The following is a 25,284-nucleotide window of genomic DNA, read 5'->3' as shown; positions in this document are numbered from 1 at the left end:
CTCTGCTCTGTGCCAGGGATACAGAATGAGCAAAGTATGCAAGTGTTGAAAGGTGGTGGTGCAGCTGCTGCAAGGAGTGAGGTTAGGGATCATACTGAAGAGATTAAATTGTTTGGGACACAAAATTTACAATTGTAATGAGGATTTGTCTGTTGACTATTGTCGTATCATCCATCAGCTATTTCTGGCCCTAGGCAATGGCCATGCTGTTAGCCTGTTAATAACTTCTGCCTGCTTTCTTCTACTTTAGCTCATTGCTTTATTTTGCTTCAGCAAGTTTCAGCACCTAAATTAATGAAGTTAAAAATGGATGTGAAGCTTTAATTTCTGAGTGCTTCATACATGCGGATTCACCCACAGAAGTGTAAAATATCAACTGCTTATTTATTTTCTTCTTACTATTCTTACATGACGTGCAAGGTTTGGCAGAATAAAATAACTGCATTTTTTCCTCATTAGAGTATCACTTTTCTTTTTTTTAAGCCTGAAAATGTTTCTTTCTCAGCTTCTGCTGTATGAGGCAGCACACATTTTATGTTCTTCTGATCTAGACTTTTCAATTACCTCCAGATCCCATAATCTTGGGACCATCCCCATTTCTGATTTTACCTTTGAACTTATCTGTCTTCTATGATTTCAGATTTAAGTACCACCAACTTTCCAGTTGCTTGTGGTCACTGAATGGTCTTTCCCTAAAGCTGAAGCACTTAGTTCATTAGTTCCTGTGTATGCGCCGAGGTAACGCTCAGCGTTATCCTAGTGAGAAGACACAGTTCCCCCTGTCCAGTGCTGGGACAAAGAGAGCAGCCTCCCAGTGCCCACTCTGGTTTGGGGAGCAGGAAGAGATGGGGAGGATTGTGTCCATGTTGGAGATGAAGAAATCTTTCTCCATCCTCATCCTTTGAAATCACATACAATTACTAATTAGATCAGGACTAAAAGATTTGTACCAGTCCCATCAGAGGTGCTTACAGAGGGGATCTTGTGTACCTGTTCCTCTTCCAAAAGATTTAAAAAATATGTTTATTACGAAGCAGTCACTAGAACAAGCAAGGAATTATTCTGGTAGCTAGCACTGTGGTGGAAAACCCTTTATTTTGCTTTGTTCTTTTATTTTGCAATAGGAATTCTTTAAGTTGTACTTGTGAGTGAAGTTTTGATAACAATTTGACTCCTTTTTATCCTCTCATCATCATCTGCTGGAGGAAATTATTTGGGCACCTGAATACATATTTCTGTCTTGGAGATGGCATTTGCTGATGCCAAGCCAGCACTATGAGTCATGGCTCTCTAGTTGCACAGACAGTTTTACATTTATTAGCTCCTGTTCTTTCCTTCAACATTTACAGCTGAAATCATTTTCCCAATGGCTCTAACAAATCATTCTGATTCTCCATTAGCTGTAATGGTATTATTCTTCCACGGGAAAACCCTACATGTTTTGCAAGTTCTTAAATTCTCAAATTCTAGAAATGGAAAATATCTTCACTAGTCATGTGACAGAGGTCTAACAATTTATTTCTACCTGGAGAACAGTAAACACTCATTGATAATGACTAAAGGAGAATGCTACAGACCTCTAAACACTGTCATCTTTCACAGAGTCCACAAGACTAAAAGCAATAAGAATAAAAACTTTCCAAATTGTTCTTACATTGAAGATGCTTAACACATTCTAACTCATACTCTGAGCCCTTAGGATTTAGATAGGTGCCCCTTCCTTCCTTCCTTCCTTCCTTCCTTCCTTCCTTCCTTCCTTCCTTCCTTCCTTCCTTCCTTCCTTCCTTCCTTCCTTCCTTCCTTCCTTCCTTCCTTCCTTCCTTCCTTCCTTCCTTCCTTCCTTCCTTCCTTCCTTCCTTCCTTCCTTCCTTCCTTCCTTCCTTCCTTCCTTCCTTCCTTCCTTCCTTCCTTCCTTCCTTCCTTCCTTCCTTCCTTCCTTCCTTCCTTCCTTCCTTCCTTCCTTCCTTCCTTCCTTCCTTCCTTCCTTCCTTCCTTCCTTCCTTCCTTCCTTCCTTCCTTCCTTCCTTCCTTCCTTCCTTCCTTCCTTCCTTCCTTCCTTCCTTCCTTCCTTCCAAAATGGTTTAATTTTAATTCCAAAAAAATTCCATGCCACTTGAATTTCTTCCAAATTTAGTTTCTTCTATCATTTTGGTTTTCATTCTATCTTGAATTAGTTTTCTTTAATTAAAGAGTTTACTGCACAAGAGAAATCCAGTGCATGCTCAGTTCTACTTATGGGATTATTTTTTTTCTATCTGAGGGAAAAATAGATAGTTTTATGATTGCAGATAATTTTCTGTAATGCTCTTATTTTATAGAAATCAATGGAAATAAAGATGGAATAAAATAATAGGCAGAAAAATCCCATGTTATAATCCACATAATAGAGCAAAAAGAAGTGAATTCATGCCTAATTTTGCCATAAACTTGCTTTTTCCTGACTTTGAAATAATATTGTTTGTAACCTTATTGTTAACGTTAATGCAAGTTTTTGCACTACCCAGCATCTACAGGGCAGATTTTACAGCTGCTTTATCCCATCTTTGACACTGTTAGAGAAGAGATTCAAAATGAGGCGAAGTTTCTAGTAAGTTGTAATGAGTAGCACTCTGAGGTGCAGAAAAGTCCCATGCTGTTTCAAATTCTTCATTCTGAAAATGAAGCTGAATACCTCCCCCCATGAAACTCTGTCTTTAAACTGCTGAGATTTCCTGATTTTTGAAGCAGCAGCTTTTTGTGATTTCATCATATTTTCTCTAAAGATAGAAGGGAAATGGAAAGGCACAGAAAAGTTAGGGTAAGAAAATGTAAATTTAACTCTAAGTTTAGGCTTTCAGGACAAATCTTTGGAAAGTGTATTTTTGTCTCCACAGTAGAGTTGAAGTGTGAGTGCATTGGTTATATCTCCTACAATGAAAATTCTTAGCATGCCTTGAATGTCAGCTGATAATGACAAGTAAACAGATCCAGTTCATAGTCTAGATAATTTTATTTTATTTTATTTTATTTTTGGCACAGGGCAAGGGCTGAATTTGAATTTCAGCGTAAGCTAGGAAGAAAATACCCATCAGGATGCTAGAACAACACAGTTCCTGCTGAGATTAAATGATTCATTGAAGACCTGTAAACTGTGATTCAAAGAGACATGAGATTATCTGTGTAATCACTCATATTTAAAGAAATAGCAATACCATATTATTTGGAACTGTTCACTTTTCCTGCAAAATATATATATTGTCCTGTCAGCACAGCCTGTCTGTGTCTGTAGCTCTTATGGCAGAAATGTGTTTCTGTCACTGCAACAATACAGCAGGGAGTGGATACCAGCGTTTTTACACCAATGTCATATTCAGCCACCTGCTTTGTCCATAAAACCTGTAATCTTGAGATGACTGACAGCATAGAAAACGTTGGGAATTGTATCATTACCAAGGCAAGCATTTGACTTTTGTCCAGTTCGTTCACTGCACTTATTTGTCACATAGATGATCAGTGGACTGCAGAAGAAGGCTGAGTTCTCCCATAGTATGAAAAGGGAGAGGGCACTTTGGTGCAGGTGATCCATCGCCCCACCCATGCTTCCACTCACCTGCACCCATAGTTGAGAGAGTTCTGCAGTACAAATACCCATATTACAAATGCCTACCAAGCACCAGTTAAATATAAATGAGCTTCCCATGCAGTATCTTACTTTTACATACAGAGCATGACTGTGGAAAATGAACATTTAAAACACTGCAGTTGTTGCACTCAGTGTTCTAACACAAAAATGTTTCAGTTCAGTGTCATTTTGAAACTGGAAACACTATAGACACACAGTCAATGAAGTTGTTGCCAAGCATAGTTCTGGATAGATGTCAGGTGTGAGGGTCTAGCACAGAGCCTCAGTAAGGATGTTTGCACCAATACTTTAGTGCTTACTTCAGCATTTTGGTGTACACATGATTTTCAAGGACCTTCTTAGGCTGATTTCAAAGTAAGACAAGTATCTTGAGAATATTTTACCACAGTCATTGCACATTTTCTCCTTAGCTGTTTGTTTTCCAAATTCAGGTGAGAACTTGGCCAGACTCTGTTGCAATATCTTTTTTCCTTCCAAGAATCAAAGGAGCACTTTCAATGTCTTCACTACAGCACATTCTGCAACTCCACAGACTACACTTTCAATGCATAGAGTTAGCTCTAGGTAATCTAATCCAAGGAGGTTTGAGTTTTACATGGTATGCATTACTGTGCTCTCTGAGAACCTCCAAGGAGACCTATGCTTTTCTGCAGCATCCTCTCTAACTGTTCCCCCCATTATATTCCAAGGTCTGTAGCTGTTTTGCCTTTAGTAGTTGGAGCTTTAGCGTACATAACTTTGCTATACTAGTTGACCCGCAATAACTTAGAAGGAAGTCATTTTGTTTTCTCCTTTTATTAGTGTCAGAACTTCTCTCTGGGCTGTGTTACAATGACAATCGCTTTTATCCAAATCATGTCTACCAACGACATGGTCTCCCTGGGCTTGATGTATTCAGCACCCTAAAGTATGGAAAAATCTGTGTGCCTTTCTACAATCCAGCTGGGAGAAATTTAGGTTGAGTTCTGGCTTCACATTGCTTTCATCCTGTGAGTATGCTGTAAAAAGGAAGGGGAAGGGATAAGGATTTTAATTTCCCTCCATATGGGAGACCGCAGGAATTCTGAGTGACTGAGGATACTGTATACCATTCTCAGCTTCTATCTCTCAGCTCCTCTGTAAGTGACTCAGGTACTCTGCAATTCAGAAAATCCTGCCTCACATAAATGTGGAATCCTAAAATTCTAGAGATGGGCCACAGCTGGCCCATGGGTGTCTGCTGAGGCACTGAAGCTCTTCACCATGATATAAAATGTTTGTGTCATGCACTTTTTAGCATGATCTGAGCTATTAGGTATGCAAAGATCACTTGTGGCCTACAGGTTACAGTCCTTGGCTCCCAAAATGACCTAGGGGAAGCCCTGACACGCATTTCACTTTTCAGCTTTTGAAGCAGGCTGTTATCTCACATGCCAGTAAAATGACTCAACATGCAAACTGATGTGCCATTTTCTCTGGTGCTCCACCTATTGGAACTGTTCTGCTAGATTTGATTCAGTTCAATTTTGAGTTAAGTAATAACTGGTCTGACTGAGTCTATACCCCTCTGGTCAGTGTACTCTGCTGAGATCAAGGAAGCTGAAATCCCAATCCCTGCTAAATATTTAATGTTTTATGTTTTAAACAGCTCCCACAGGAGGGATTTCCAGCACAGAAGAGAAAAAAATCAAATCATCCGGAAGAGTGGCTTGAGCCTGGCCCTTTGACATTGCAGGGATGTTCTAATTTGATTGTCAGATCCTGAAAGGTAGAACCTCTCTTGCTTTTCTTCTTGCACTCAAAATAGGAATGTTTAGCTCTGAGTTTACAGATCATAATTGCAGGCAATAGGAGAAGACAGTGCACCTTTCACTAATTGGGTGAGTTGATTGTTCTGCTCTTCTATATTTTACTTCTGACTCCCTATTGAATAGGTTAGTGTGCTGCTCTGAAAATGCCAATATGCCCACACAGCAGAGCTGGAGTCCTTTTGGCAGCACACTGCATTGCAAGTGAAGAATACTTGAGGAAAATTTCTTCTGTCTTTGCTCAGGAAAACAACAAAATTTTGGAAAAGTATGTACTGTGTGAAGAACAGGACCTAACGCTTTATCAGTGTCTGAAATTAAGCATGAATCAACAAGAAGATGGAATTAAAGATGCTCCCATATTTTGCCAGGGAGAATATATGGTGAGTATGTCCTACTAAACACTGCACTAAGAAACTCATGACCATTTATTTGACTATTTGGATTCATTTTTAATGCACCTATCCTGGAATCTATGTGTCCTTCCACAGTTTCCTGTTGTTCCTATTTCATATGCAGTAATCAGTATCACAGAGCAGCCTCAAGGCATAAAAAGAAGATCCTTTGAAATGAAGCTCAGTTGGAAGGTGCTCTCCAGAAGCATGCTTAAAGTGATCTCATGCTAGTACTGAGCCCAGAGGGTTAGCCTAGAGCCTGTTGAAGTCAATCATAAGATAGGCATTGTGCAGCACTGAGCACGGGGGATGCAGTTCTGTTCTGCTCATAAAGCCATTCCAGACTTCTTTCTTCCTACGGTGAGCTCACCAAGAAGTACTTATGTTTTTCCATACCATTTTCCTCAGCACTGCTTTGCTGAGAAAGCTGCTAAGGCCATCACTGTTGAGACTTGTTTCCCTCCCTTGTTTCCTTTTCCAGTTTGCAACGCACATTAACCATTTTGGCAGTGGGATCTATTATGGTAGCGAGTTTGATCATGCTCAGAATTGAGCCATGTCTTCAAACTTCAACCCCACTAGCTGAATTGTGTAGTAACTGCCTGCAGTAATGGACTGCCAGCTGACTACTTCCCAGACTTCCTCTTTGTGTTCAGTTTATACACTATTCAATCAGACCTTTATTTCTTAACTGCTCTTTTCTTTTGCATGAAGAAAGGGACAAGATAAGAAGCAGGAACTGATTGGTTTCCTTGATATGCTTCCTAATTGTATGGATCCAAATCAAATCTCTGCTTTTATCTACTGCAGGTATTGAATGAATAAAATTTCATCTTGAAGTGCTGAAACAAATGATTAGAATGTTATTTAGCTGTCAGGCACTCAAAAGGGTCAGGGGACAATTAATGCATAGTCTGACTGCAAATAGAATTTTGAATTATTCTGTATATATATATATATATATATATTTCACATTGCAAAAACTAAGATCCCTTCCTCCTATTTTTTGTTGCATGGATGTAAATGCCTTGTGAAACAAGGGAAATTTCTAATCAATCCTAATGTGATATGCCACTGATGTAACTGAAGGCTGTGAATGCAAGATGACATCTGGGTGGTATTAGCAGAATTTATATTAAATTAGGAGAAGATGAATATTTAGAATAATACGATGTAGAATCCTTTACCAGACTTCTGTGCAATAGAAGTGTGATTCTGTGATTCAACTGTTTGAATTACCAATGAAAAAATGGGTTAAAAATAAATAAGAATGTAGATTTTCTTCCCTTGCCATATAAAATCATAAAATATTATCACGGATCTTTCAAGAGATGATGTCAGTTTTGGAATGACTGCTGAATGTTTGGGCTGAATTCAAGAGGGTACAGTATTTTAGAACCTGATTATCTCTCCTAACTTGCTCTTTATCTCAGTGGGTAGAATAGAGGTAATAATTAGAGAATTAAGCTTTGCTCACTCACTCATGAAGTGCACAAATTCACTTGCTGTTTCATATTTATTTTCCAGCTGGAAGAGTTTAATTTATTTTGCTTTCTGCTGTGCCTACACCTGACCAACCAAAGCAGCTTCAAGAGGGTCCCACCGATCTCTGCTGTTTAACCCCTGTGTCTCTTCCTATGGCTTTCCAAAGGAGACTGCAGTCCTTTGCCAGAGCTCTGTAGATAGAGCAGTAAGGGAATGCCCTTCCTGTTGCCCCTGAATCTGATAGCACATCCACTGATGCATTCATATTCTTTTCAAAGGGATGAGAAGCATCGAGAGGAACCTGGCATTTATGGTGGGGAGTGCTCTCTGTTCAGCAACATTTAAATCTTATTCATATCCTTTTACGGCCGTAGTTTCTCATTGTCAGTTTCATAGATTGCAGTTGTTTTGCTTTAAAAATCTGACAGCATTATTTCCAACAGGCAGAAATAATAATATATCACTGAGCAATGCTGATGAACAATAATAATGTGTTCCTTTTTATTAGTGCTTTCTATCTGAATCCAGATGTTTTCTGTGGTCCCTGTAGGCAAAATGCTGTCTGTGAGAAACACCCTGCTGGCTGTCACAATGTAATGTTATCTTGTGAATAGTTCCTTAAATATCTGCAAGGTCAGAGAGATTAAATGTTCTCCTGGGAAATGCAGGAAAAGTAGAATGTCAGCATCACCTTTCATCCCAGTGAAAAGTTAAATGACATTTCCAGTGATATTGATTAGAGCATCTTTGAGTGTCAAAACAGAATGGTGATTTCAATATCTGCAATGAAATGCAGAGGCTGAAGCAGGAGACTCTGAGAGAAGACAGTATTCAATTTCAGAAGAAGTTTAAGACTGGGAATTAGAAAATCTCTTTCCTCGTGCAGACTGGGGCTCATCTTTGGGAGCTGGGATTTTCTCCGTTTCTGTAGGTGAAACTGTGGGCTGAGGGAGCCACTTGCTACCTGAGGTACCTTAGGTCACAGAATCATAGAACTGTTGGAGCTGGAAGCAACCTTTAAAGGTCATCTAGCTCACCTCCCCTGCACTGAACAGGGACATCTACAGCTAGATGTAGATGTACACATCTGCCTTCTCCCCTTACTGGTCTGTTGTGCTGGGAAGAGCACTCCATTGGGAATGCTCCTGTGCTGCAAGGTCAAGAAGGACACTCCAAAGTGTTTGTGGAAGTTGGTGTATGCCATGTGAGACAAGTCATTCCCAGAAACCTGGATCTGTGACTGGCAACACAGGCCAACAGCTATTGCATTACTGAGCAGACTTCTGAATATTGTGTACAATATTGCCAGTTTTACTGACTCAGGAGTTTGTATGGAAGGAAGGGCACTGACTCTTTCTCGGCCGGTTAACACATCATTTCTGTCACATCAAGTATTTCCTACTGAGAATATTCCTAACAATTTTGCATTAAAGGGAGTGGCAAAAAGAAAAATGACCAAAGAATCTAGAAATGAGGAAGAAAAGGGAATGGCAGAATTTCTTCCATGGTATACTGACCCTTGGTTGCACTGTGGCCCGGGGAGATACCCCAACTCCTGTTGCAGATTCCCTGGCCAAGAATCCAGCCTGCTATTTTTTATTTATTTATTTTTTTTCCTGAGGAGATCAGAAAAGTACTGAAATAGGGAGTTATGGAAGGACTGTTTTAACTTGCAGAACTGCAGAGCTGAGGTTTTGGCACTAGAAATGGTGTGGGTTTTCTTCTAATTTTTCTGATGACTCAAAGTGATGATGCTAGAAAAGGAAAGCTAGAGAAGAACAGAAAAAAGAGACTCTGAAACAAGGCTGAGGAGAGCACTATTTAAAGAGTGCGTTGAGTGTGCCCTTACCCTACAATTAATACAAATGTATATTGTTCTTTTGAAATACATTTCATGCTGCAATTTTAAAGAAGTAAAATTGAAACAAGTACATTTAACAATTCAAAGAAACCATGTTCACTTTCTAACTCGTTACAACTCAATTTGACTTCATTACTAATAACGTAATAAAATCTTAATTAATGTTCTGATTTTTTGAGTCTTTGCATAATTGGTAGCTGGTCTTCTGTGCACCTAGCCTTTTTCAGTTTTGAGATTATCTCCAGGTTCAGCTCCCAGACACTCATTTGATCTTTTGTTGTCCTTCTTGACCTTCGTCTTCACACTCAAATGGCCATTTAGATTCTTCTGATTGCAGCCTAGGAAAGAGAAGGGAGGGGAGGTTTATCTTTAGCCTGGCCCTTCTGTAAACCCATATTGTTCCTTTGCTATTAGAGAAAGAAACTGGGGTTGTAAAAGTCTGCATTACATTGATCGCCTACTGGGGTTCAGGGATGTAATGGGTTTTATTTGATTTCACTTACCCCAATGTAAATTAGAAGTAGCTGCATTAAAGCTATCAAAGAAGCAGCTGCATTATACTTGTGTAAGTGAAATAATAGGACCCCTTGCCTCTCCCACAGCAGTATCTTTCTTCCTTTGCTATACCCTCTGTTGGTGAGTGAGAATGGAAAAAGCTTTGTTGCACAAAAATAGCTTTTCTCATTCTTCTATGCACTTCCAGCAAACTTTAGTCTAGTAAACTATCAGGGTGATTACTGAAATTTTATGCAGGGATCACTGCAGCAGAGGGATGTGTTCTTGCCGAAAGAAAAGGCTCAGGAGTAAACAGAGAAGGGAACTGACAGCCTGGCAAGATGCCATTTTTTGTCTTCCTTGATTTTCTAGGACTTCGGTAGTGAGTGAATTTTTTTTCTTAGATATCCAGATACCCCATTTATTACAAGTGAGACACTGTCCTAAGCTGCTGATTGCAAGTCAGGAAGTATATTAGCAGGTAGAAGTGGAGGTGTTACAGAGGTGCGCAAGGGCAGCTGACACAACTTGCTGACTGGCAATGGGAAGCAACACACTTCAGCTATAGCTCACTGACAGCATTTAAAACAGAGGTGAGTTTAAGTCTTTGGACCTTTCAGGTCTAAGGAGGATTGAAATCTGAATGTGAATCTATGGCTGAAGTAAGCTCATGGCATCAGGATATGCTCTCAATGTTAAGGCCACGGAGAGTAGATGCTGAAGAGAAGGATGGATCTGCTTCATCACTTGGGGTCTTTCTGTCCTACTAGTTCTGAAATATAAGCAAAGATATTGCATCTCTTGCTTTAAAAAATTGAGCATGGAGCCAGTGTTGATCTCAGTCCTGCAGAATCAAGAGCTAAGAAAATATATGAGTGTGGTCTCATGCCAACTGTTTTACATCATTTTCTAAAACTTGTGATGGTGTATAAATGCAAGGTAGGGTACTTTTTTTTTTTTTTCTTTTGGATGACACTCAAAGTGAGAGTCATTGCTCCTAAGTTTAGCTATCAAAACCTTGCATATCAAACCTAAGCCAGTCACCTCATCAATGGAGAGGGAAAGGCACTCACAAGCAGCAATTAATCTAATTCTAAAATTGGGGCCTGAGATAAGTGATCTGAATGTCCCTCTAGAGGGATCTATCTGACAAAAGACAGAGCACAGAGAAGGACTGTAGACAAAAGGCTTAATTTCAGACCTTTGAAGTTAGGGGAGACAATTCCATTCAGAAATTCCATTCAGGGTCATTGATGATCAAATAGCTGTAGAAAATACAGATGGACCTGGATGTCACTCTGTGTAAGAATGATTTCAGAATGGAGTAAAAACTGGTAACTGGAACTGGAAACTGAACATGTCAAGAAAGTTGTCCAGAATGATTTGGCATTTTGAAATAGCATATTGTCTTTGACTGACTTGGATATCACAGCTGAAAAGATAACTTTTTATGTGAAAGAAAGTGGAAATAACATCAAAACAGAGGTGGAAAGGCAGACCTAAAATAACCTAAAATACAGATAATGAGGAACTCCTCCCTACCGGCTGTTGCAAGTGCCAAGAGTGTAAAGCATCTCACAAAGAGATCAGACCAACTCACGGAGATTCAGACATGTTTTGCACTGACCAATACAACAGAACTGGAGTTGTTCTTGAGACCCAGCAGCAACGTCCAGCTCAAGAGAGCCCTAAAAGCTTAAAGCTGTAAGGGAAAATCTTCACTTCAGACCTTTCTTGTTTCCTCTACTCTATCCTGATCCCAGTCTGTGGTTAGAAACAACCTACTGAAGTAGCTGCACCTGTAAAAGTCTTTTCATGCCCTTTGTATAGCACTTTAGATCCCACTGGATCATCTGTACCAGCAAATTGTTTGGCCTTGGAGGTGCTTGCAATTGGCCAGCAATACATGATGACATTGTCACATGTAGCTGCTCTTCTTACAGAGAAAATGACTTTTGTGGTTTATTTTAATGTCTTCTTCAGGCTACTTTTTGCAAATACTGCAGCGAATCGCAGAACATGTTTAAGGTTTCTTCTTTTGTTGGCAAACTGCTGCTGTGTGCAGCAAAGCACCTGTACAACCAACAAAATATAATCTGTGCCGTAGTCTTTTCCCATACGAAGAACTTCCCATATGAAGTTGACAATAAAGGAAATCAAGCTGATTTCAAAGATTTTATATCACAGAACATGCATAGTGAATTTCTTGATATGCATTTGTAGCTATCAGGGTTCCCTTGTATTGTTTTTCTTTCTTGCTTTGTTTATATAGCAGATCAGAAGTTCTTATAGCAACATACCTTTGGTGTTTCTGGTCAAAGTTGGCCAGAAAAAATAGAGAAGAAATTCTCTATTTTTGGAAAAAGAATTAGAAAATAACTTGTAGAAAATAGGTTATAGAAAGCCCTTTTAGAAAATAAAATGGTTTTCACAGATCTTCATAAGCAATTAAACTTCTGAAAGTTTAGTTGGACGATTCCTCTGGACTGTCGCTACTTGGAGTTTCTCTTCTCTCAAAAAGAATCTGAAAAGAATTTGTATTTAGAAGGAATAAAAAACTATTCTGAAATCCATTCTTTTCCCTCACATAATATCTGTTGTTTATGAATAGCAGTATTTACTGAATCTTCTCTAACTGAGGTTTATTAATTAGAGTGGCATTTATGAAGTAGCACGGTGAATACTTCCACCTTTTCTATCACATAAACCCGTGGTTTGACAAATGTCCGTAAAGACATAGAATTCTGAAGCACAAGTGCTTAAATTAGTAGAGGTATAATATATCCTAAGGGTGGACCATGATAGATATTTAACTTTTACTGATATGGATTATTGCACACTAAGATTTTGCGCACTAAATTATTTAGCCACCTAGCTCCCAATGACTTTTGGATGTTGAGTCTGAATGTATTTAAAGGCACTGAAATAGTTTTAGAAGTGCAGCTTGAGTGTGGTGCTCAGAGTCTGATCCATAGAACAAGAGACTGGATGGGGAACTAAGGGCAGAGATGAGCCAGTGCTCTGCCTTACTCCAGCACGGGAGCTTTTCTGATCTCTGGGGCCTGCTCCATGGGGGAAAAGCACTTTGTGTGTGTGTGTGTGTGTGTGTGCAGGCAGGGACTGATCAGCCTTCTGTGGCTGATTGCTGCATTGGGTCTCTGGGAGACCAAAGAGCTCCTCAGGGATGCAAGCAACACTAGCAGTAGCAAAAAGCAAAATTTAGGAGTGTTCAGGGGACTGCAGCAATTTAAAATGCTGAGAACTGCAGCCTTAAAAGTGAGGCAAGGATTGGGCTTAGAGATTTACCATCATATTTCTTCTGTATAGCCCTGTATAGCAGGGCTGCCCCTCTGGCCACACACAGATGTTGGCTCTCTATGTGCTTGAGCTGGGTGTCCCCAGTGCCTGCCCAAGGAGCCCAGCTCTGGTACAGACATCTGCTCTGGAAATATCTGTGTTTTGTCAAGCAAATCTCGAGGTCTGACTCAGTGCTAGGTGGCTAAAGTCATCCCTTGGATCACCTCCACAAACACTTGCCATGTGCTGTGGTGAGCATAGAGTATGTCTCAGGACAAAAGAAATCAACAAAGAGAAAAATACATGTAGGATTTGTCTGTAGGTTGTGCTCAGCCGAATTTACATTGCACAGGTGTTAAAGATGCCTTGCAAATCTAAAATGCAAATTCATCACAATTTGAAACAACTAGACATAGCCTGAGTGATGTGTGGTGGCTTTAATGTGAAGGAGAAATGAGGTTGCCCTCCTGGCACTTGTTTTTGAGAACAACAACCTGCCTCACATGGCCGCCTGCCGCGCTGAACCTGCTTGTAAGCGTATCTCTGCACCTCCAGCTTAATCTCAAGCATGATTCAGAGCACTGGGAAGCTGACACATTCACTGCCTGTCTCGGATGAGTAAGTCAAAGAATGACCATTATCTGCGTATGCAGGATAAGTGGGAGGAAATGGTGTGAGGCTGAGCAGCACTCAGGCACTTATCTTCCACCTGTAGCTGTGGTGAGAAGTGAAATCAGGTAATGACATGGTGCAGCTGCTGGAGGCCTTGCACTATGTCACGGTAAGAGCGCTAGCTCAAAAACATGTCTAAGGAAAGAAAGCTGGAATATGTTTATGCTGATGATAGGGAGAGGATGTCTTTTTCTCCTCTTCCCCAAATTTGGATAGGCTTTTTGGTTACTAAAAATAAGAAAAGCAGGATAAACTGAGAATGTGATCTGTAACTGAAGCCTGTAAGTGGAAAATGACTAGCATTAAATTGTAATTGTACAGACAAAGGCTTATTTATTGCCACTGACTACATTAAAAATCTGCAGTGCACACAGAAGCCAAACTTCAGATCTTGTCATGCTTAATAAAATATTGAATTAAGCAGAAGTGAAACTACCTGCCATATCTAAAAGATAGTCTCAATGCCCTTTCAGTGCTTTATTTTAAGACCAAGTACAAAAGGTTTTCACCTTACTGTAATTAACTTTTTATCATTAAGATTCAGAAAAATTGAATTGTGTTGGACACAGGTCATCATAATGAGAATTTAATGGATCTGTATTACTATGCAAGTTAAGCTTTGAATATGTGCTAAATGCATTACATTACCATTGACCTATGCAAATTTCCATCTCTGTGACTCTTTTTCTTCACCGCTGCAGCATTAAGACCCCCTCTCTCTCCTCATCTCCTTAAACAATGATTTCCTCATTTTCATATTAATTGCATCAGTTAACTGAGATAATGCTCCCACTGAAATGAGCAATAGGATGAATCAATGAAATGGTGCAGTTATTCTTTTTGCTTAACCAATTTCACAGGACCTTCACAAAGAACTGCCTTAATTTGACTTTATATAATTGCTTATCATTAGGCACAGCAGCCCCATGAAGTACCTTTATTTATTTAAGTCTCATCTCTGATTGATGGAAAATTAGTCACTTGCATATCTGAGGAACACAGATTGCTCTGCTACCAGGCAACTTCGTTGTAGAATACCCTAGAGAACTTCAAAACAAGCAGCTGCTAATGCATGCTGCATATAAAATACCGGGAAACAAAGTGCAACAGCTAATGACATCCAGGAGTTCCTGTAGAACAACTGTGATGTCACCAAATTGCTTTACCTGTTCTTCCTAAATTTCCACCATGAAGGGAGTAAGAAAGACAGATGTTTCAGGAGAGGTTATCTATCTGGCTGAAGGCAGAGATAGACCCTGTGTGGCTTTAATGCTGATGGTGTGAGCAATGAAGGTTATAGCATTCCTCCTTTCAACATTAACAAAGCACCCTACATGGTTTGGAATGTGGTCATAAAGCTTTAATGCACTTCTCATTTTTAATATTCTTAAAGTATTTATTCAGGACAGCTCAAAGGAAATGTTCACACTTCTCTACTTTGTAAGGAAAAGTGTGTGTGTGGGGAGGAATTAAATTTCTAAGGCAAATTATGCTGCTATCATCAACTGACATACTCAGAAGGGATCTAGAAAGGATGCCACCTCCAGCATAAAAAGAGCCATAGCACATTATCCTATCATGGGATTTGAGCTGAAGGATTGCCTCCAGGTCTGCTTGCAGCACACTGTGTACTTTTGTCCCTATGGATGAGACTACCTGTCACCAAGCTAGATATCAGCAGTCATTAAATCCATATAGTCATAATATTGTTCTTTCCAGACATCAATACTGTGATTCATTTTCCTCCCTATACTAGCTTCCTCTCTAACTCCACATACACCCGCAGTCCTCCTGCAGACCTCCAACCTTCCCCATCCGTCCAGGCTGCCCTGGTCCCAGCGGCCTGTCATCCTCCAATTTATGCCTTGAGTCAGCTTCAGCCACTGGTTCTGGAGTTAAAAAAAACACCTCCTAATGAGCTGAAAGCAGCAGCTAAGCATTATATACTGATTATTTCTTCAGTGTGTTGTGCTTGGAGTTGTATTAAACACAAACTGAAGACAATACTGCCTTGGGGGCTTGCAGTCAGAAGTATTAACCTAGCAGTGATGGCTGCTTTCAGCAGTTTGAGATGGTTAATTTTTGGTTTAATTCCATCCCCATTCAAACTCCAGATAAATGAAGAGCAATTTTGGCTTCATTTTATTTTCCTGTTTTAAGCCTACCTATTACCCTGCCCTCCTGGCACCTTCTGTAACATAACACACAGGATCAGAAAAACAGCTTGCCATTTGTGGAAAGACTGAGGCTTGAGAAATTAGCTTTTTGCATTTCTAATGAAATATTAGTGCAACTTTCTAAACCTTTCATGAGGCTTACATTGAATTATGTTTGTAGGATCTTGTGCTTTGATACAAACCAGGACATGCCCCAAGAATCTCAGAAAAGAAATATTGGTGTTCCATAAGTTAATCTCCAAGTTTGCAATAACCTGTGATCTCAGTCCAACAGAAGTTGGCAGACCATTTGTTCTGGCCTTCCAAAGGTAAATTTCAGAACTAATGCCAGGATAAAAGCCTCACACACTACCTTCCCAAAAGTTGTGTTGCTCAAAGTCCATTCAAACTGAAAAGAAGTTTTCCTCATTGTTCAGCAAATTATTTTGCCTTGTGCCAGCAGTAGTATCACACATCAGGAATGATGGATGAAGCCCACAGTCAGCATAACCACAACATAGGGGTCAGCCTGGGGCCGTGGATGGCTGTGGCTGTGATTTGTATGACGATAATGCCATTGAAAATTCTTCTCAAAAGTCTTATGCCAGTTCAGCTGTCCGCATATTAGCTGCCAGGGAATGCTCTGTGAGTTCTTGTCTCCCTTATGAGTTTTCATAGCTCGTTCTTTCTTGTAAAACAATTTGTTGTATGAGAGTAGAAGAATATTTCACAAACTGAGAGCAAAATATGGAGCTATTCCAAGAGGGAAGTATTTGCAATCAGGAGGCATCATAGTCTTAGGTACGCTTAAGTACCTCACTGTGTACCATCATTTATCTGTAGCTGCTTGTTTTAGTCCAAAATGGCTAAAATTAATACAGTTGCAGGAATCTTTCCTCTACAAACCCTCAACAGCAGCAATAATGAGTGTGTTAAATCAGACTTCATTGCAATGTAATGAAGCCTGACTGACATATTGCAGGTATGATACTAAGTAATTTCATAAATTATTAAGCTGTAATTGAAAGTAATAGTGCAGATTACTTTTCGACACGCTTTAAAAAAGACCTTGGCTTGAAAATAAGGACTGTAGAATGGCTGATTGGTAATAATGATCAATATCTTAATTTTAAGAACAGACACAAGATCCATGTTTAAAATTAGAACAGAATAAAATTTGAATTTTCTACCACTCAGACAACTACAACACTTTGATTTCTATTTTACTTTTAAGTAAAGAGGACAAACAGAAATATATCTTTCACTTTACATCATGGATATCTCTAACGATCTGGGATCAGAATTGTTGAAATACTAAGGGGAAATGAAAATTTAGAGGAAAAAAACAACAACTTTTCTTGGAAAATCTTTACTTTTTAGAAACTTTCACTTTCTCTCTGAAAGTGACCTAAAAGAAACCAGTTGCGCTAAAATGTTGACATTACAGAAAACTCCATCATTTTATGTATCAGGACATTTTGTACTTCCCGTTGCACTCTGCTTAAAGGTTCATTGCCATTATATGGGTTTATTTGTGCACATGTCTTATGAAACCAGCCTTTCCCTTGCACCTCTGGTCAGCTAATTATATTTACTCCAGACCTAGAGGCTTGATGCATTTAGGCAGGAATTTGAAAACAAGGTCAACAAAGCTTTGGGTTTATTGTCTGGATTGGTTATTGGGATATTGTAGGCATGAACTGCATGACAGGAAAGGTATTTATTAGATTAACCTGATTGTTAGTACATTTCATGTGGTACTTGCAAGGATTTTTCAGATGAAGCAGTTGCTGGTTAAAAATCTAATGTTCTAAAGGACAAAGTCAGAATCAGTAGCACATTTATTGACATACTGAAATTTCAGAGGTATGTGTATGTGACGGTGAAAGTAGGGCACTTCAGCCTGGTGATGAGGATACTTGGGTAGGTACTAGAGACCACATGCTGTCTCTGAAGTAAATCGGGAGATGGAATTTCACCTCTCAGTAGTACACATCAAGCTGAAACTCTCTACTCATAGTTAGATGGAGACTTATGATGTAAAATGCCCGAGTTTTCTCACTGAAAACAGAAAAAAATAAAGTCTATTTTAATGCAATCATGTTTCACAGTTTTCTGCTCACTTTATTGGGTTTCCTAAAATGAAGCACTTTCAGTTCAAGGACATCTTCATCTTTAGCTCTTGTTTATTTTTCTTGTCACTGGTCTATTGCTCTCCAGAGGAACATTAAACATCTCAGTGGCGTGGCTCACACATGAAATATACAGTTGGTTCAGCACAAAGGGCTTCATTTTAGGGCTCATATTAGTGGGTCCCCTGTGAGTTGATATTATGCCATTTTTGTCCTTAGATCTTCTGGGGAAAGCTATCATCCAGTAAATTGCCTTAGTCAGATAAACATGACCAGATAGATCTCTTCCTACCTCTCTCAGCAGTGGGCTCTGCAGAAAGAAAGGTCATTGCTCATTCTCTTTTGCTTTATCCTGTTCAATTGTTTCTCATTGTACCAGGACAGAGACGATTAGTTTTCACCAAGGTGAACTTCTTAGGCAATAATAGTAACATAAACACACAGCTTAAGTGAACCAAAATATCCAGCGACTCGAGGAGAGAACAGTGGCTCTTCCAGGATATTTCTTCATTCACCGTAATTCTGTTCTAATTTCACAAGTGTATAAACCTTTTCCAGCTTCTTAAGCCTTCTATCTTCATTCTTCAAAGACCATTGAACAACAAGTTTGCAGCCTTTCCATGAGAATTATAGGGCTTTGATCCATGTCTACCAAGAGGTAATCGTATTAAACTGTCTTTCGTAGTAAGGAAAGTATGAAAGATTTCACAAGGACAAAACAGAGTTATCATCAGTTTCTAACTGGGACTTGTTTGTCTGCCTGGATATTCATACACAGTTAGTTAGTATAGGAAATGTCACAACTTGGTCTCTATCATCCAACAAAGAATGAGAGGGCATCGGGGAACCAGTTTTCCTCTCTGTTTAGTTGTACCATCACCTACTTGAACTGCTTCTCCAGCTTGCTTCCACCCCAGGATTAGGCACTGTTACTTTCTATGATGTTTCTAACTAACTGATCTAAAAGACTCCCTGCCCATCTTGCTGGCTTAACCAATGTTACTACTTCTTCAAGATGGTGCAGTGCTTGAAAAGTTCAGGACATTGCTGGTTCTTGGACTCTGGTGGTGAAGTGGCACTTTGTTCCTGTCAAAATTCAGAGCTACTTTTGTGAAATGCCCTCCAGAAGCAACTTTTTTTGTCTGACATTTGAGGTGAAATCAGCATCATCCAGGACCTTGTTAAAGTAGCTGATAGCAAGCAATTGCCTTTATGGCGGGTACTATTTCAATTTTATTTATTTGTTCAGCAGCCAACAGACATGCATTTGAATATGTTTAGATGTAATTTGGATTGGATCAGTTTAACCCAGGGACTGGTAGACTGGTTATTTAATATAATCAGTGTACCACATAAGGAATACATGATGCCCTAAATATCTCAAGTAAAGCTTGAGATTGCAGTGTGTGTTGGAGTAACAGAAGATGTGACCACTGGGCAACAACTATGCACTCATCCAAATAAAACAGACCATATCTTGTCAGGGCTTTCAAATGGGGAGGAATTACAGAGGCAACCTCAAATGTAGCCTTGAGTATTTTTTACATAGTCTTCTTGAGGATCTTGCAGAAATTAAGCTGATGAAAGGAGGGAAAGATTCTAAGTGGAAGCTTTTCTGGTTACCTCTCTTTTTGCTCACAGTCTTCTACTTGATTTTGATGTGATGCTACTGAAGGAGTCCCACAACTGCCTGGATGGGTGCCCTTTCTCTCCATGAGAATCTTCCCAGTAGCTGCTTCCCAGGCTGAGTTTGGTTTTAGGATCCTAAAATAGAAGAAAAAAAGATTGGTACTTACAGTTTTGCATTTGGCTGTGCAAAATTTAGTGTAATTTTGTTTGGGAAAGCCTTCATTATTTTTCTTACCCTTTCCAGCAGCTTTAACACCTCTGGCTTTAGAGTTTGCTGAGTCTGTTTTCCTCAGATTTGCTATTTCTGGTTTTAGGAGCCCAAGCCCTGCAGAAAATGCTTTTTGCACGTTTTCAGATCTTTAGTACACAAACAGGAGCACCAACTGATCTAGGATGATGCAAGGTTCCTTCCCACAGGCAAATCTCTCTGTGCTGAAAATCCTGTCTTCAACCATTTAAAAATACAACAAATTCTGCTGTTTCACTTGCATCTGTCAGGCATTCACTGCTAAGCCTGACAGACAGAAGGACCTGACCTCAAGCAAACCTGCTTTACTCCAAGCTCTAGAGACTAAAGCAACCCACCTTTCCTAGGGAGATTTTCCTCGCTTCTAAGTATCTGAATGAAGCTGAATAATGAAAATCCCTATGCAAACCCTTAGCTACAACCAACATAAATTTACATGCTGAACAGTGTTTTCCTGATAGCAGTGCTTTTAGTCTGTAGGAGAGAGTAGGAAGCAAAGATGCCTGCAGAACTGCCCTCATATTTGCAAACAGATCAGACAGGGTTCCACTTCATGGCACTTGTTCAAGACCCTGCAGCAAAATATGTACAGAGCAAAATGTTGCTAACCATTACCAACATCTATATGAATCTGCCTGCCCTGCAGCATGCTTCTAATGCAAGAGGGATGCTATGCTGGATCAAGCTGAGGATTTACTAATGCAATGTTCTGACACTGCAACTCCAGTTGCTCTGAAAGATGCCAGAAGATATAACTGTTCAGTAACAGAATTCAGATGGGTTGAGAACAGTTTTTGTCTCCTCCCTCTCTGCTTTTTCTCACAAATTCTCATTTTTCTTTTCTAGGAAGAGAACAGACATTTTCCCTCAACGTCAGGTTGGAAAGCTCTCATCTCTGTCTAGAGTTCAAGGTGGACATTATTCATCTCTTCCCTGTTGAGATGACTCAGAGTTTCCCTCAGACATCCTGGAAAAAAAATAAGACATTGGAACACTTGTCATCCATGTGCAGAGTTGAAATGAATTTTCTTTCATCACAATAACGCAAGGTAATTGCATTGCATAGGCTTGTGTGGTCTTAGCTGCAAAAGGTCAGTCAGACTCCTGTGCACCTCCTCAGCTGTGTCTTGCAAAGATTGTGACAAATAGTTGTGGGAAGCCTTTCTGAACAGTGCTAAGCTTTTTTTGCTCTGCTGAGAAAATATTCCTACTGCATTGTGCCTCATAGCCTGCAATTTTGTATTGCTGTCATAGTTGCTGTCCCTAAAAACCTCTGCGTCTGCTTGTCCATATAGGTCCAGTTGAGAAGGATTCTGGTGCTTCTCACTTAACTGCTTCAGCATCAAAATCCTGTGATGACCGTTATCCTTGTACTTCTTTGCTATCACTATAGCAACAAAGACAAATAGCTATAGCAACAGAAGACTCTGAGTTTTGCCTTCCAAAAGGACTTGTTTAGGTATTAAGCAGCAGAAGTACTGCATAGGCTGCTCAGAGTTTTGCCACAGCACTGCAGCTCTCCACAGCCCCCCCAAAATTTCTGCACTCACTGCCATTATCTCCATCTAGAGAGTGCAAAACAGATGCTTGGTACATGGATTTTGAGGACGCTATAAAAAGAAGAACTCAGCTACTGACTATACATGCCTGAGAGTCTCTCAGGAACAGCTGATGCTACAAACTCATATATTTTATCCCCTTTTTCTTTTTTCCTATATAGGCAGGTAAGCAGTAGGACAGAAAGATTGTCCAGAGAGGTTGTGCAGCCTCCACTGCTGTGCTGAGATCAAGATGGGCCACACACTTAGCAGCTTGGTTTGATCCTAGAACTGATCCTGTTTTGAATGAGAGGTTGCACTTTTGACCTCCTGAGATCCTTTTCAGCCTGAGTTGTCCTGCATGTGTAGATGTACAGGACAGAAATATGTGAGGACTGGCACTGCACAGGTTGCCCAGAGAGGTGTGAGTGCCTCGTCTTTAGAGACACTGAAGATCAGGATGGTTGGGGCTCTGAGAAACTGATCCAGATGTAGGTGTGCCTGTTCACTGCAGGGCAGTTGGATCAGCTGACCTTCTAACCTTTAAGGGTCCCTTCCAACTCAAACAATTCTGCTTCTTTGATTCTATGAGGGATGGGTAAAAAAGGAGAAAAACTACTTTGATGCAGAATGAGAAAAGCAGTAGAAAGCAACAGAACTGTAACATCCATTTAGGAGAGAAGATCACAGCTGGGAAATACCAGTGGCTGAGATCATGAGATGTATCGTTTGTATAGTTGTATAGATTGCATAGTTTGCTCAGTTTGGTGATCCAATCCATTTGGATTACACAGTGTGCTGGCAGCAGATGAGGTTCCAAGCAGCTGGAGAACTAATCTCTCAAGTGTTAAACAATGGGAAAATATTAGGGAATTAAAAAAGGTGAACGGACGCAGCATTGTGCCATACAGCAGAGCATGATGCTGCAGTGATGAAGACACATAGTAGTCCTTGGTACAATCTCAGCTGCCTCAGGACTTCTCAGACTGACCTAAAGCAGTGAAAGCAGCACTGGAGGCCTGAAAACTTCCCTTCCTGGGAGGGAGATCAGATGAAACAACCACTTTTTAATTTTGATTGAACTGTATTTCCTGGAAAAGACACTTTTACTTTCACAGAAAGAAAACTTGAAAGCTTGTTTTTTTATTTTTGTTTTTTTTTTAAAATTAAGAATTAAGATATGATTTGAAATTATGATTGTAAGAAGAATTGCTTCTCACAGAAATTTTCTCTAGATATGTTTTAAATTTTATTAGTATTTTGGTATTTATTATTATGCTCCAGTCACAGCATAAGCATAAGTTGTATTTGCAGGCAGAGGGAAAAGTTTCTTCCTGGGCTGTATACATGAAAATCTTGAGAAGTGGACAGGCAAAAAGTTGGCTTTTTTTGCCATTTCACTGTTGCTGGTTTGCTGTTCACAGATGATTTTCTGAAGCTGCTCTTCGAGTTTTCTTCATCCCACTGAAGTTCTGAATTCAGGCTTCTTTGGAAGCATGTCTATCCACCAGTTTTTTTTCTCCTTCTTCAACCAGGGGCTGTTATTTCCTGCCAATATTTCTGACCTCTCCAGGTCATTTAGTATTACTCCCCTGGTCTCCTCCCTATCATCAGCAGTGTTAATTATTAATGTTTAGCATGAGCAGCTCTCAGGCAGGCAGCCCAATACTCCTGCACAGCCCCATTGGGAAGTCACACTGCCTATTGGGTTAGGGTCCTTCACCCATTCTATCCATGGATATCACCATCAAAAGGAGCCCACCTTCACCTCAAGATATCTAAGCAAAGCACTCCAGGTCTGTTGTGCCCTGATGGAGCCAGGACATGTACTGCCCTTCAGTTAATATTCCTTCATCAGATGATGGAGGCTGCCTCTTCACTGAGGGCTTGCTCTCCATGGGCTAAGAGGCCACATGGCCCTTCAGTTCAGGCATTTCTGTGTGCATGGCTCTGGGAGTAGCTGGGGTAGTATAGCTGCCTTGCTGCTGAAATACTCCTCAATATCTGCATGGCCAGTGTGGAGCACAGGCAATTTATACTGATTTCTGTTGGTAGATGGAAGACTGTGAGATCATGTGAGCATAATTGGTTGGCAGAGCTCACCTGCAGTGTTAAAGGTTGTTTAATAAATTGCCCCAAAACTTTGTTCATAGTATCACCGCTGTATGTGTAGGTACACAAAGCACACAGCTAAGGGTCTGTGCGTCACTCCCATAGGCATAGGAGGACACAAGGTGGAGAAGTTTGGGAGTGTGATAAAACATGCACTCTTTTGAAATTTATCTTCTAAGAGCACAGGGTAATACATAAAAAGTAAATTCATTTTTCTGTGTTTACAGTTTATGCTAAATGCCACTCTAGATAGAATCTCAGTTACAAAGGCAGACAGTTAGGTTCAGGGTGATTCGATTAGTGGCTTTTCTAATGGAAATGTCACTATTTCAAAGCAGCAGTACTGAGTATTAACTCAGGCATGTCATGTGGCAAAAAGTTGGACTCATCTCTTCTGTTGCAACTGGTTTGGTTGCTCTTTTTTTCGTTTCAGGTTAAAATGCAGCTAATAAAGTCTCAGCATCTGTGCACAGATGGAAAAGATGGGGCACAAAGCCTGTGCCCCCTGCCATAGCTCAGTGACGAAAGGATGATCACACAGGTGACATATATGACATGACATGACAAAGCATTGGCACTGCTCCACCAAGGGCTCTGTAAATCCCTGGTGACAGGCTTGGGCAAGCAACTCACAAACACTAGGGAACTTGCTACACGTTGATTGTTCTCAGGTTAGATATTCGGAAAAACTCATTCTCAGAAAGAGTGGTTGGGCTCTGACACAGGCTGCCCAGAGAAGGTGTGGAGTCATCGTCTCTGGAGGTGTTCAAGAAGTGTGTAGATGTGGCATGGAGGGACATGGTTTAGTGGCATGGAGGACGTGGGTTGCTGGTTGGACTGGATAATCTTAGTGGTCTTTTCCAGCCTTAATGATTCTATGATTTCTACAGTCATTAGAAATTTTAGAGGCAAAGAAAATGGTTGATATAATTAGTGAATATTTGGTCTGAGAGAATTTTCTAATATATGTTATTTAGTGAGGAAAATGATTTTGTCAGTCTAAAAGCTTAAATTCCACATTTCAGCATTGAATATACATTTATAGCCTACGAAAACAAAATTTTAACAACATTAAAATGCATAGTTAATGCGAATATTCACTCCTCTGACAAAGCTCCTGGAAAGGGATTTAAAAATGCCCTTTCCCTTTTGGGTTATAAATAACAGAATACCTGCCATTGGTAGTTGTGCAGTTTATTTTCATTGCGTATCTTGAAATTTTATTGACTTCATTTAGGAACACATGAAGTTAACTTTTGAGGGATTTCTCAGGATCATCATCATGGCAACACAGTCACAAGGGGCAGCAGGGAGTGACAAGCTGGAGGGTCAGATGCTCACCCCGACCCCAGTGATTTTACTTTGCACAGATATTACACCACAGTTAACATTCCTTCCTCCTTTGAGATGCGATCTCCTCTCAAAAATGAGCAAGTGGGACCAGGCTGTTGTGGTTGTAAACATGTTTTAAAAACACTTTTGTGTAGTTATTTTGTAACTCTTATCTATAAATCCCTTCAATGAAATATCAGAGAGTTATTCAGCTGTGAAACTACGTAGAAGGGTCATTTTCCCTATCCTGGGTCAGCATTTTCTGACTTTCTGTAAACACTCTCTCACATGATGCTTGTTAATAAGCTTCCTCATGCAGAAAATTCTTGGCAGTCACTGGAAAAGTTCTCCAAAAGACTGATTACTTTCCCTTTGCCTGAGGCCAGCTGCTGATCATGGCCCTTACGTAGCATGACAAACACAATTAATATCAGAACATGCAACCAGGGCTGAAGCACTCAGTCATGCATCAGTTACAGCCTGGACCACCAGTGCCCCAGGAGGTTTATTAATGTGTTGTGACC

At 40.1% G+C, this 25,284-nt stretch overlaps 2 long non-coding RNA genes across 3 annotated transcripts in view; one reads left to right on the top strand and one right to left on the bottom strand.

The window, feature by feature from the left end:
• LOC116653394 (uncharacterized) overlaps window positions 1-25,284 on the top strand; it is a 65,467-nt gene that overhangs the window by 28,408 nt on the left and 11,775 nt on the right. The window contains exons 1-3 of one of the 2 annotated variants that reach the window (XR_004307106.2): window positions 5,355-5,481; window positions 5,655-5,792; window positions 20,625-20,827. This is a non-coding gene — a long non-coding RNA (uncharacterized LOC116653394). Of the gene's footprint in view, window positions 1-5,354; window positions 5,482-5,654; window positions 5,793-20,624; window positions 20,828-25,284 lie in introns of those variants that run through there. The other variant, XR_014945507.1, reaches the window with a different exon arrangement.
• Window positions 6,608-25,284, bottom strand: part of LOC146761141 (uncharacterized) — a 39,268-nt gene continuing 20,591 nt past the window's right edge. The window contains exons 2-3 of the long non-coding RNA XR_014945510.1: window positions 19,526-19,666; window positions 6,608-9,488 (exon numbers count right to left, since the gene is read on the bottom strand). This is a non-coding gene — a long non-coding RNA (uncharacterized LOC146761141). The remainder of the gene's footprint in view (window positions 9,489-19,525; window positions 19,667-25,284) is intronic.

The sequence above is a fragment of the Coturnix japonica genome, chromosome 4, assembly GCF_054131305.1.
Source record: "Coturnix japonica strain WE chromosome 4, WE-NBRP24, whole genome shotgun sequence".
Taxonomy (NCBI): Eukaryota; Metazoa; Chordata; class Aves; order Galliformes; family Phasianidae; genus Coturnix; species Coturnix japonica.
Note: the sequence above shows the minus strand (reverse complement) of the source record. Positions and strands in the feature narration are given on the sequence as shown.